Source organism: Arachis hypogaea, chromosome 2 (assembly GCF_003086295.3).
Source record: "Arachis hypogaea cultivar Tifrunner chromosome 2, arahy.Tifrunner.gnm2.J5K5, whole genome shotgun sequence".
NCBI classification, from domain to species: Eukaryota; Viridiplantae; Streptophyta; class Magnoliopsida; order Fabales; family Fabaceae; genus Arachis; species Arachis hypogaea.
Genome location: NC_092037.1, coordinates 70,135,213 through 70,148,197, shown reverse-complemented (window position 1 = coordinate 70,148,197; position 12,985 = coordinate 70,135,213).

Here is a 12,985-nt window from a genome sequence, read left to right as displayed (position 1 = left end):
TTCCTCAACTTGATGAATGTGATGATCCGTGACACTCATCATCATTCTCACCTATGAACGTGTGCCTGACAACCACCTCTGTTCTACCTTAGATTGAGTGGATATCTCTTGGATCCCTTAATCGAAATCTTCGTGGTATAAGCTAGAATTGATGGCGGCATTTAAGAGAATCCGGAAGGTCTAAACCTTGTCTGTGGTATTCTGAGTAGGATTCAAGGATTGAATGACTATGACGAGCTTCAAACTCACGATTGTGGGGCGTTAGTGACAGACGCAAAAGAATCACTAGATTCTATTCCAACCTGATTGAGAACCGACAGATGATTAGCCGTGCTGTGACAGAGCGCGTTGAACATTTTCACTGAGAGGACGGGACTATAGCCATTGACAACGGTGATACCCAACATACAGCTTGCCATGGAAAGGAGTAAGAAGGATTGGATGAAGACAGTAGGAAAGCAGAGAGACGGAAGGGACAAAGCATCTCCATACGTTTATCTGAAATTCTCACCAATGAATTACATAAGTATCTCTATCTTTATTTTATGCTTTATTCATAAATCACCTATAACCATTTGAATCTGCCAGACTGAGATTTACAAGATGACCATAGCTTGCTTCATACCAACAATCTCCGTGGGATCGACCCTTACTCGCGTAAGGTTTATTACTTGGACGACCCAGTGCACTTGCTGGTTAGTTGTGCGAAGTTGTGATAAAGAGTTGAGATTGCAATTGAGCGTACCATGTTGATGGCGCCATTGATGATCACAATTTCGTGCACCAGTTAGTTATCTTATCTTATCTTTATCTTATCTTCAAGTGAGGTCATCTTATCTTCAAGGGAACCGCCCTTTTCTCTGTAGGCTTGGGCCGCCTTAGGATTTGGGGCATGTTCCTCTATTTGGGCCCTTCTTTGGGCTTTTCTGGTGACTTGGTCGAGCTTTTTGGAAAAAGGTCGGGTTGTCCTGACCTGAAGAGGTCGGTCGCTTTGTCTGTTGAACATCCCGGGTCGGACAGCTCGACCCAGGGTATGAACAGTGCCCCTGCTTGAGCTCGGACTTCTTTGAGGTCGAGTCTTTGACTTCGGTCCTTCTTTGGTGAAGCCGAACTCAAGCATTTTGTCGATTCCTTTGTAGCAGCTTTTGAATGTAGAACGTTTTCCTCTAAAAGCGCGTGTTTTTATATCAGCGCTTTTTTGGGAACGCGAGAGGGTTTTAATATCTGAATTTAATTGGAATTAATTGCCCCGTTTTCTCTTGGTCTTTTATTTTGAATTTCTCAATCAAAAAATGGTTTCTCTTCTTCACTCATTCTTCGTAACTTCTCCCTTTACTCTCTCATTTTCTGTTTCTTTTGTAGTTTCTTCCATCTGTTCTGTCGCTGATTTCTGTGGAAGAGGGGTGACTTCTAGGTTTTTTCCTCTGCAGTTTTCCGCTTTCGAGGGGTGGCTTTGTGGCTTCTGTTCTTTCGGCTTTCGAGGTTTTCTTCTACCTTTTTCCAGGTTTGTTTTTTCTTTCTTCTGTTTCCTTATATGTGGAAAGTTTGCATTTTGTTTAGAGGAAGTTTGGGTCTTTCTGCTTTTATCATGCCCGATTGTTGCATGCTCTGGAATTTCTTCGTTTATGGTGCGAATCCTTTTTCTTGTTGATTTGGATCTTTTTCTTTATGTTGTCGTCATTTCTGCTTGTGCCTTCGCTGATGATTTTTGCTTGATTCCGGAAAAGTTTGCGTCTTTGCTGTTTTTCTGCTTGGCATTTTGGTGTTTTTGACAATGAACTGTAGAAGGGTGGCGACTTTGCGTTTTTACTTCCTTTGTATCCTTTGAGACTTTATTTTCTTTTTGATGAGTGTCAGGACGTGAGCTGTAGAGATTTCCTAAAAAACCTTGCTTTGTTACTGCCTCCAAGGGATGCCCCAGGACGTTTGGCTTGAGTCTTGGGGTTTTCCTTTTCTGTTTGTCAGTCCGTCGAGTTGTTTTGCCCCTCATCCGAGATGTTTTTTTAAAGTAATCCGCTCTTCTTTTCTTTTTGTAGGATTTTAGTTGGCCTCATGTCTTCTCGAAATAACATTGTAGAGATGCCTTCCCAGGTCCCTGAGGGCATGGCCAATTGGGTGGACTCGATGGTTCTTATGTGTGTCTCTCTGGTTGATTCTGAGTTTTGCGCGCAGCTTAGGCAGTTCCATAGTGTCTGTAGTAATCCTGGTGATGAGAAGAACTATGAACTTGTCCCTCCCTCTTCTGACGAGAGAGTCTGCTTCTCTACTCGGGTTGTTGACGATCGCCCTTTCTTCTATGTTTATGACTTTTTCTTTGGTTAGCTGGGTATCACCCTTCCCTTCACTAAATTTGAGATCGACCTGTTATGGTCCTGTAATGTCGCCCCCTCTCAACTTCACCCTAATTTTTGGGGTTCCATAAAGATTTTTCAATTGTTGTGCAGTGGTTTTGGTATCCCTGCTTCCCAATCTCTCTTTTTCTATCTGTTTGTCTTGACTAAGCCCGGAGTGGTAAAAAAGAAGGCAAGTTGGGTCTCCTTTCACTCTACCCAAGGAAAGAAGGTTTTTTCCATGTTTGACAAGTCATTCCGTGATTTTAAAAACTACTTTTTCAAGGTCCGAGCTATTGAAGGAGCTCGGCCCTTCTTTCTGGATGAAAATGACGAGCCTGCTTTTCCCTTAGAATGGAAAAATATGTAAGGGTGTCCCGATATACGTGGGAAATGTTGGATGAGGTTGAGCGAGCCTTTGTGACTGTCTTGGAAGAACACTGGGGTCAACCTCCCCATCTCGACACAAAGAAATTTCTAACCAATCCCTCTCTTCAAACTGAGCTGGGTATTTTGTGTTTCCTTTTTTATCTGTTTTATATTACTCGTAACTGTCTTTTCGGACTTGTAGCTTAATTTCTGTTTTATTTGCAGAGGCGATGAAGAATAATGAATCCATGAAAGCTTTTAAAAGAGCGCAGAGGGCGACTACTGCCAAAAACATCTCGGTCAAGGCGGCTGGGGAAGGATCCTCCCAAGTGCACGTGAAGCCGTCTGTGCTGAGTTCCCCTAGGGTGAAGAAGGTGATCCCTACTCCCCGAGTTCGTCTGGTGGATCCTCACCCTACTTCTGCTGCTCCTTCTATTGCTCCTCCCAATAAAAAACAAAAAACAGTTGAGCCTTTCGACCTCAACGCTCCCGATTTTAATGCCATTGAATTTGTGGATCAACAAATCAGTCCCTATGGTACCCTCTCAATGGACGATGTGTCCATCCTCCATCATTTGGAATTTATGGCCCAAAATCACGTACAGATGGCGTATATGGCGGCTGCTATATTCCGGACTGCTCAGAATCTTCTTCTCCATGCTACCAAAGCATTTATGGAGGAGGCAAAGCAGGAGTTTGACCGGATGAAAAGGTTGAAGGAGGAACTTGAATTAAAGGTGACCAAGTTGGAGAAGGATCTAGAGAATGAGAAGGCGAGTTCCCTTTCACTGGCAGCTTCTTTGAGGTTGGCCGAGGACACAGCCCTGATGCATAAGGAGAGTTACGTTACGACTTATTGGGAGGTGATGCGTCTGAGGGGGGAGTTGAACAATGCCCGGGAAGATTATTCTGAGCTCCAAGGTCATCTCGTTGGCAGCGTGACTGCTGCTTACGAGATAGAGAATGAGATGGCGAGTTCCCTTTCACTGGCAGCTTCTTTGAGGTTGGCCGAGGACACAGCCCTGATGAATAAGGAAAGTTACGTTACGACTTATCGGGAGGTGATGCGTCTGAGGGGGGAGTTGAACAATGCCCGGGAAGATTATTCTGAGCTCCAAGGTCATCTCGTTGGCAGCGTGACTGCTGCTTACGAGAACTTGAAGGAGCAAGTTCGAGTCATTGCTCCCGAGGCCGATCTCACCCCTTTCAGCCTAGACAACGTTGTCAGGGATGGCAAGATTGTCCCTGATGACGATGGTGATGATGATGCTGATCCTCCCCCTGTGTCCTCTGCCAACGTGTCGACCTCTTCTGCTCCTCCGATTGCACCTGATTCGGATTGTCAGGTTCTGAACCGGGAGGATGGAACTATAGACGCTGTGCCTATTCAGACTCGTCTTCCTTCTCCTTGTCCTGATGATGCCAAGAAAGCTCTTGATGCTTGCTGATCTCTTTTTGGATATTTGTGTAGTTGGCCCGGCTTGTGGGCTCTTAAAACTTTTTTGTTTATTTGCTGACATTTCCTAGTTGCTTGCTTTAGCAACTTTTACTTTGAAAAACAAAGAGTAGCTCGCTATCCTTTTAAGGTTAGGTTCTGATGGCCTCCGAGGCTTTATAACTTGTTATCTCTTCTATTTTCTGAGAATGTTGGAACCTAGTAGCTCGACCTCTCTGGATTGCTTTGTACGTATTGTTTTTAGCTTGGATCCTTTGAAGTTGTGTCTATGTGGGTCCGACTTGTTTCTCAGTTTTCTCACTTTTGTACGTATTTTTGGCGCTCCGTAACCGATTCCTTTGCGTTGGTCCCCTTCTAAGTTATTTCTGTAATCCCTTTTCTTGGACCTTTATCAGGTTTCTTTTGGGGATTACTTTTACAACTTTGTTTTGTAGGAAACCGACTTCGTTAGGTCGATCTCTTTCTAAGTTATTTTTGTAATCCTCTTTCTTGTACCTTTGTTAGGTCTCTTTCAGGGATTACTTTTACAACTTTGTTTTGTAGGAAACCGACTTCGTTAGGTCGATCTCTTCTTAAGTTATTTTTGTAATCCTCTTTCTTGGACCTTTGTCAGGTCTCTTTCAGGGATTACTTTTACAACTTTGTTTTGTAGGAAACCGACTTCGTTAGGTCGATCTCTTCTTAAGTTATTTTTGTAATCCTCTTTCTTGGACCTTTGTCAGGTCTCTTTCAGGGATTACTTTTATAACTTTGTTTTGTAGGAAACCGACTTTGTTAGGTCGATCTCTTCTTAAGTTATTTTTGTAATCCTCTTTCTTGGACCTTTGTCAGGTCTCTTTCAGGGATTACTTTTATAACTTTGTTTTGTAGGAAACCAACTTCGTTAGGTCGATCTCTTCTTAAGTTAAAGTAATCCTCTTTAATAGGGTTGGCCAGACCTCTTTCCCGGGTTTAGTTATAACTTGGGTTGACTTGGTCCGACTTCTGAACGTCGGCCAATCTTTAAGTTATTATTTTAGCTATCCGTAAGACCTCGTCAGGTTCATTTTTGGATTGCTTTCGATAACTTCTTACATTATTCTGTGTTCATCTTTGCCGATTTGTAGAAAATGGTTGGCATCTTTAGATCATCTTTTGGGTGAATTGCGTTTTCACCTTTATCGGACGGTTATCTTTGTCGTGATCGTGCAGTGAAATTGCTTTTCACTTTCTGCCGATCTGTTACTTTATAATCGGACGATGAATACTTCAGATTAATGCATCTTGAAATCTTGTAGAATATCTACATAAATTTTATTCAAAGAAAAGTGCGAATATATACATGTGGAAATTTTTTCATCCTTTTAAGTCGGATAGTGTCTAGGTCTTAATCTGGTGCCTCATTAAAAAACCTTTTCAGGAAAAAGAGTGCATCCAATAATGAGATCCTTTACCTTTTCTAGCTATAGTACCTTCTTAGGTTGCAGGCGTGCCATGATCTGGGAAGCTCTCGTCCATCGAGTTCGGACAGTCTGTAGTAGCCCTTCCCAAGTACTTCTATAACTCGGTAGGGTCCTTTCCAGTTTGCTGCCAGCTTTCCTTCTCCTGGTCTAGTTGTTGTAATATCATTTCGGATTAGGATAAGATCATTCTCTGCAAAACTTCTCGGTACTACCCTTTGATTATATCTGGAAGCCATTCGACCCTTTAGAGCTTCCTTCCTGATTCGAGCTCTTTCTTGGATTTCAGGTAGTAGGTCGAGCTCTTCCCTCTGAAGTTGGGAGTTTGCTCCCTTATTGTAATGAACCACTCTAGGCGATCTTTCCTCAATCTCTACTGGAATTATTGCCTCTATTCCGTATGCTAACCAGAAGGGGGATTCCTTTGTGGTGGAATGTGGCGTCGTTCGATATGCCCAGAGGACCTGTGGAAGCTCTTCTGCCCAGGCTCTCATTGCATCTTATAATCTCCGTTTTAACCCGGCCAATATGACTTTGTTGGCGGCTTCGGCCTGTGGATGTTCGACGGAGGTGTACTGGTGCTTTATATTCAAGTCGGCTACTAGTTTTCTGAAGCTTGCATCTGTGAATTGAGTGCCATTGTCTGTGGTTATTGAATATGGGACTCCGAACATTGTGACAATGTTTCTATATAGGAATTTCCGGCTTCTTTGGGCGGTAGCGTTGGCTAGGGGTTCTGCCTCGATCCACTTTGTAAAGTAATCTACCCCTACTATGAGAAATTTAACTTGTCCTGACCCTGGGGAAAGGGGCCGAGAAGATCGAGTCCCCATTTTGAAAACGGCTAAGGCGAAGTTATGCTGATGAACTCTTCTGGCGGGGCGATGTGAAAGTTGGCATGTTTCTGACATGGTGGACATGTCTTTACAAATTCTGTGGCTTCTTTCTGTAATGTTGGCCAATAGAACCCTGCCCAGAGTACTTTTTTGGCGAGGGCCCGTGCTCCAAGATGATTGCCACAAATGCCGCCGTGTACATCTTCTAACACTTCCTTTGTGTGGGAGGTCGGTATGCATTTTAATAATGGTACTGAGATCCCTCTTTTGTACAGGATGTTGTTTATGATGGTGTAGTACTGTGCCTCCCTTTTTAGCCTCTTTGCCTCCTTTTCTTCTGTGGGGAGTGTTCCTATTTTGAGGTAGTTGATTATGGGGGTCATCCATCCTTGGTCCTGGTTTACTATGGCTAGGACTTCTTCTTCTTCCGAAATTAACGGGTTCTGTAACATTTCCTGGATGAGGCTTCTATTGTTGCCCCCTGGTTTGGTGCTGGCTAGTTTCGAGAGTGTGTCAGCTCGGGCATTTTGTTCACGGGGTATGTGGCATATCTTATATTCCCCGATTTGTCCGAGCTGTTCCTTGGTCTTATCTAAATACCTTTTCATGGTGGGATCTTTGGCTTGGTAGCTCCCTGTTATTTGTGATGTGACCACTTGTGAATCGCTGTAAATGTTGTGTTTTTGAGCTCCCACCTCTTCAGCCAGCTTCAAACCAGCTAACAATGCTTCATATTCCGCTTGGTTATTTGAGGCCGGGAACCCGAACTTGAGGGAGAGCTCAATTTGGGTTCCTTGGTTGCTTTCTATTATTACGCCTGCGTCGCTTCCAATTTTATTTGAAGAGCCGTCTATATAGAGATTCCATTCTGTGAGGGTTTCCAGGGCATCTGTGAATTCTGCGATAAAGCCGGCCAGATACTGTGATTTGATGGCCGTTCGAGCTTCATATTGGAGGTCAAATTCTGACAACTCGACTGCCCATTATAGAATTCTGCCCGCTAAATCTGTTTTCTGCAATATTCCTTTTAAGGGCTGGTTAGTTCAAACTTTAATGGTGTGAGCTTGGAAGTAAGGCGGAGTCGTCGGGATGTTAGGATGAGAGTATATGCGAATTTTTCTATTTTCTGGTAGTTCAGCTCGGATCCCTGTAGTGCTTTGCTAATGAAGTAGATGGGTTGTTGTCCATTCTTGTCTTCTCTGACCAGTGCTGAGGCTATTGCTCGGCTTCCTACTGCGAGATATAATATGAGTGGTTCTCCTTCTCGTGGTCGAGATAGGATAGATGGCCGTCCTAAGAATTTCTTGAAGTCTTGGAAGGCTTGCTCGCATTCTGGTGTCCACTCGAACTGTTTTCCTTTTCTTAAAGTAGCATAGAAGGGAAGGGATTTTATCGCGGCTCCTGCTAAGAATCGGGATAGGGCGGCCAATCTCCCGTTGAGTTGTTGTACTTCTTTGACACAGGTTGGGCTCTTCATGTTGAGTATGGCCTGACATTTGTCTGGATTTTCTTCAATTCCTCTTTGTGTGAGCATGAAACCTAAGAATTTGCCCGCTTCTACTGCGAAGGTGCATTTCGCGGGATTGAGTCGCATGTCATGCTTTCTTATGGTGTGGAACACTTGGGCCAGGTCGGACAACAATGTCTCTTCGCTTTGTATTTTTATTAGCATGTCTTCCACGTAGACTTCCATGATCTTTCGAATGTGATCCGAGAAGACTTTATTCATTAGCCTTTGATAAGTAGCTCCTGCGTTCTTGAGGCCAAAAGGCATCACAATGTAGGAGTAGTTTGCTTTCGGTGTTAAGAACGAGGTTTTTTCTTGATCTGGTGGATACATAGGGATTTGGTTGTACCTCGAGTATGCGTCCATAAACGAGAGATATCTATACCCGGAGGAAGCATCTACCAGAGCGTCAATACTTGGGAGTGGGTATGGATCTTTTGGACAAACTTTGTTGAGATCGGTGTAATCGGTGCACATTCGCCACTTCCCATTTGATTTTTTTACTAAGACGACGTTGGCTAGCCATAGTGGGTATTTAACCTCTCTTATGAATCCTGCTTCCAGTAGTGCTTGTACTTGTTCTTCCACAGCCTGGGATCGCTCTGTCCCAAGTTTTCTTCGTCTCTGCTGTACTGGCCGAGATCCTGGGTAGACCGCCAACTTATGACTCATTAGCTTAGGGTTTATTCCTGGCATGTCTGCGGCTTCCATGCGAAGAGATCAACATTATCTCGTAAGAATTGTATTAGTAGTTCTTTTGAATCTTTTTTTAGGATTGTGCCGATATTAGTTGTTTTTTCCGCAGTATCCCCGATCTGAATCTTCTCTATCTCACCTTCTGGCTGTGGGCGAAGCTCTTCTCGTCGTTGGACTCTGCCCAGCTTGATTGTGTGGAACTCTTCTCCTCTGCCTCTGAGGTTTAGGCTTTCGTTATAACAGCGACGTGCCATCTTTTGATCTACTTTTATCGTAGCTATTCCTTTCGTAGTGGGGAATTTCATACATAGATGTGGGGTCGAGACTATTGCGCCAAGTTGGTTGAGTGTTGTCCGACCTATGAGAGCATTGTAAGCTGAATTTACATCGACCATGATGTAGTCTATTTTGAAGGTTCTAGATTGGTTTCCTTTTCCGAAGGTTGTATGTAGTGGTATGTATCCTAGTGGTTGAACCGGGGTATCTCCTAGTCCGAACAAACTATTTGGATATGCTTTAAGTTCTTTTTCTTCTAAGCCGAGTTTATCAAAGGCTGTTTTGAATAAGATGTCGGCGGAACTTCCTTGGTCTATTAAGGTGCGGTGCAGATTGGCGTTTGCCAATATGATGGTGATGACCATGGGATCGTCGTGTCCTGGGATGATGCCAGAGGCATCCTCTTTAGTAAATGTTATTGCCGGGATGTTGAGTGCTTCTTCCTTTCCCTCGACATGATATACTTCTTTGAGATATCTTTTGCGAGATGATTTGGAGATCCCTCCTCCTGCGAATCCGCCATGTATCATGTGGACATGTCTCTCTGGCATCCGAGGTGATCGTTCGGTTCGTTTGTTATCTTCATCCCTTCGTCTCTTTGATCATCATCTCGGGTGGCCAGAAATCGATCTAATTTTCCTTCTCTCACAAACTTTTCTATGATATTTTTTAAGTCGAAGCATTCATTTGTGGAGTGTCCTCGGACTCGATGGTATTCACAATATTCCTTTCGGTTTCCTCCTCCCCTTTTGCCTTTGAGTGGTCGTGCTGGGGGGATTTTTTCCGTATGGCAGACTTCTTATTATATCTCGACCAAGGATGCTCTGAGAGGAGTGTAATTATGGTATTTTTTGATTTTCTCCTCTTGTCGATCTTCTTTTCTCTTGGATTCCTTGTCTTTGTCTCGGTAGGAGGCCCCTAATTTTGAGGTTTCCCCTAACCGAGCATTTTCTTCGATGTTGATATATTTTTCTGCTCGTTCCTGTACTTCGTCTAAGGAGGTCGGGTACTTTTTTGATATAGACTGGATAAAAGGTCCCTCTCGTAGGCCGTTGATGAGTCCCATGATGGCGGCCTCTGTTGGTAGACTTTGTATGTCCAAGCACGTTTTGTTGAATCTCTCCATGTAGTTGCGGAGGCTCTCCCGATCTCCTTGTTTGATCCCTAGCAAGTTGGGGGCGTGTTTGGCCTTATCTTTCTGAATGGAGAATCTGGCTAGGAATTTTTTAGCTAGGTCATCAAAGCTTGAGATGGACTTAGGGGGCAGGTTGTCAAACCATCAGATTGCTGTCTTTGTGAGAATTGTTGGAAAGGCTTTACAGCGAACAGCATCTGGAGCGTTGGTGAGGTACATTCTGCTTCTGAAGTTGCTGAGGTGATGGTTGGGGTCCGTGGTGCCATTATACAGGGTCATATCCAGGAGTTTGAAGTCTTTTGGAAATTTGCTTTTCATGATTTTCCTGGTGAACGGGTCTTGCTCTTTGCGTGAATTTTCTTCGAGATTGGCCCGAGGGGCTTTTAATTTAAGGTCGGCTTCCAATTGCTGTAGCTTTTCTTCCAATTCTCGACGCTGCCACACCTCTCTTTGTAGATCTTTTTCGATTTTCCGTTGTTGTTGGGTTTCTTTTCCAAGTTGTTTTTGGCGGTCTAGGAGCGCTTATATTGCCCCCGAATTTGGTTAGTCTTTGTCCTTGTTGGTTTCCGGCTAGGAGCGCTTCTATTGCCCCCGAATTTGGTGAGTCTTTGTCCTTGTTGGTTTCTGGGGTATCTTGCAGCGTGACATCCGCGTTCTTGTGTGGTGTTCTATTTTCCAGATTTGAATCGTGGTTGTTGTCATGGTCGTCCGCCATGGTGATGGGATGACTTCCAGGTCCTCGGCAACGGCGCCAATGTTTCGGGGGTTACCTAAAACTGTAGGTCGATCTCGGTCGAGATCTTCTGCGTTGGTCGGAGACAACGTGTCCGGCAGGTGTATAGCGGCCGGAGCTGGTGTGTCCGAATCGTGGGACTGAAAGTGCTGCTGATCCTTCATCCCTGGAGGGTGGGGGGTATCTGCAAGGGACTCCGATGCTTAAGTTAGCAAGGGTATTAAGCAGGTATTGAGTAGAATCAGAGTATGAGTTATACCTGGGTGCTCCAGTGTATTTATAATGGTGAGATGTGACCTTCTGTGGATAAGATAAGTTAGTTATCTTATCTTATCTTTATCTTATCTTCAAGGGAACTGCCCTTCTCTCTGTAGGTCTGGGCCGCCTTAGGATTTGGGACGTGTTCCTCTATTTGGGCCCTTCTTTGGGCTTTCCTGGTGACTTGGTCGAGCTCTTTGGAAAGAGGTCGGGTTGTCCTTACTTGAAGAGGTCGGTCGCTTTGTCTGTCGAACATCCCGGGTCGGACAGCTCGACCCAGGGTATGAACAGCTTCCATTCGAGCAACAGGGGCAAAGGTTTCATCAAAGTCTATTCCTTCTTCTTGGTCATATCCTTGTGCCACTAGTCTTGCTTTGTTTCTTGCAATGCTACCATCCTCTCCTAGCTTGTTCCGAAATATCCACTTGGTGCCAGTCACTTTCTTTCCATTCGGCCTTGAAACCAATGTCCAAACTTGGTTCTTCTCGAACTCATGAAGCTCATCCTCCATTGCCTTTACCCAAGAAGGGTCATCAAGGGCTTTCTTGACATTTTGAGGCTCCATTTGAGAGAGAAGAGCTACTTTTGATTCTTCATTTGCCTTTCTAGTTGAAGATCGAGTGTTAACACCATGAGAGACATCCCCAATGACAAATTTCTCAGGATAATTCTTCTAGAATCTCTATTCACGAGGTCTGGTGGACTTAGAGGCAGATTCATTCACCAAGGGATTCAGAGAAATGTTGGTTTCAGGATTTCCTTCAGATTCATGAGACAAAACGGAATTATCTCTTGTTTGATTTTCAGCAGCTGTAGTTTCTGGTTCAGCTTGTTCAGAATTTTCATTTTTGTGATTTTGTGCAGTTTCATCATCCTTTTAAGCTTGATTTCCTGCATCACAGTCTTCCAAAATGCTTTGAACCAAGTTAGTATCACAAAATGTAATATGTATGGACTCCTCAATTATTCTAGCATCTTGATGATAAACTCTATATGCTTTACTAGTTGTGGAATATCCTACGAATAAACACTCATATGCATTTGGATCAAAATTTCCCAAATTGTCTTTGTTATTTAGAACAAAACATTTACATCCAAAGATATGCAAGTAGTTTAAGTTTGGAGGGTGACTTTTCCAAAGTTCATAAGGAGTTTTTTTCAAAAATTTCCTTATGATGGTTCTATTCAAAATATGGCAAGCTGTGTTAACTGCTTCAGCCCAAAGGAATTTTGGAACATTACTCTCACAAAGCATCGCTCTTGTCATTTCTTGAATACTTCTATTTCTTCTTTCCACAACACCATTTTGTTGTGGTATTCTTGGACAAGAGAAGTTGTGAGATATTCCAAATTCCTCACAAAAGGATTCAAATAATTGGTTTTCAAATTCAGTTCCATGATCACTTCTTATAGAAGAGATCTTTAAATTCTTTTCATTTTGAAGTTTGTTGCTAAAAACTTCAAAGGCCGAAAAGGCTTCATTTTTGTGTGCAAGAAATAAACCTAACCAAACCTAGAGTAGTCATCCACAATTACTAAACCATAATGTTTACCACTTAAGCTTTGAGTTCTTGTTGGACCAAATAAATCAATATGTAGTAATTCAAGTGGTCTTTTAGTAGAGATATCTTCCTTTGATTTAAATGAACTCTTTGTTTGTTTTTCCATTTGGCAAGCATCACAAGTGATGTCTTTGTCAAACCTTATCAAAGGAAGACCTCTTACTAATCCTTTCTTAACAAGTTTGTTTATTTGAAACATACTTGCATGGCCCAATCTCTTATGCCATAGCCACTTTTCAGATTCTTTAGAATGAAAACAAGCTACATTTTGATCCTTTAGTTTATCAAGGGTAAGTCCATACACATTATTACAACGCTTAGCAATAAACAGCACTTCATTGGTCTTTTCATTTACAACACAACATTCAAGTCTTTTAAAAGTCACCAA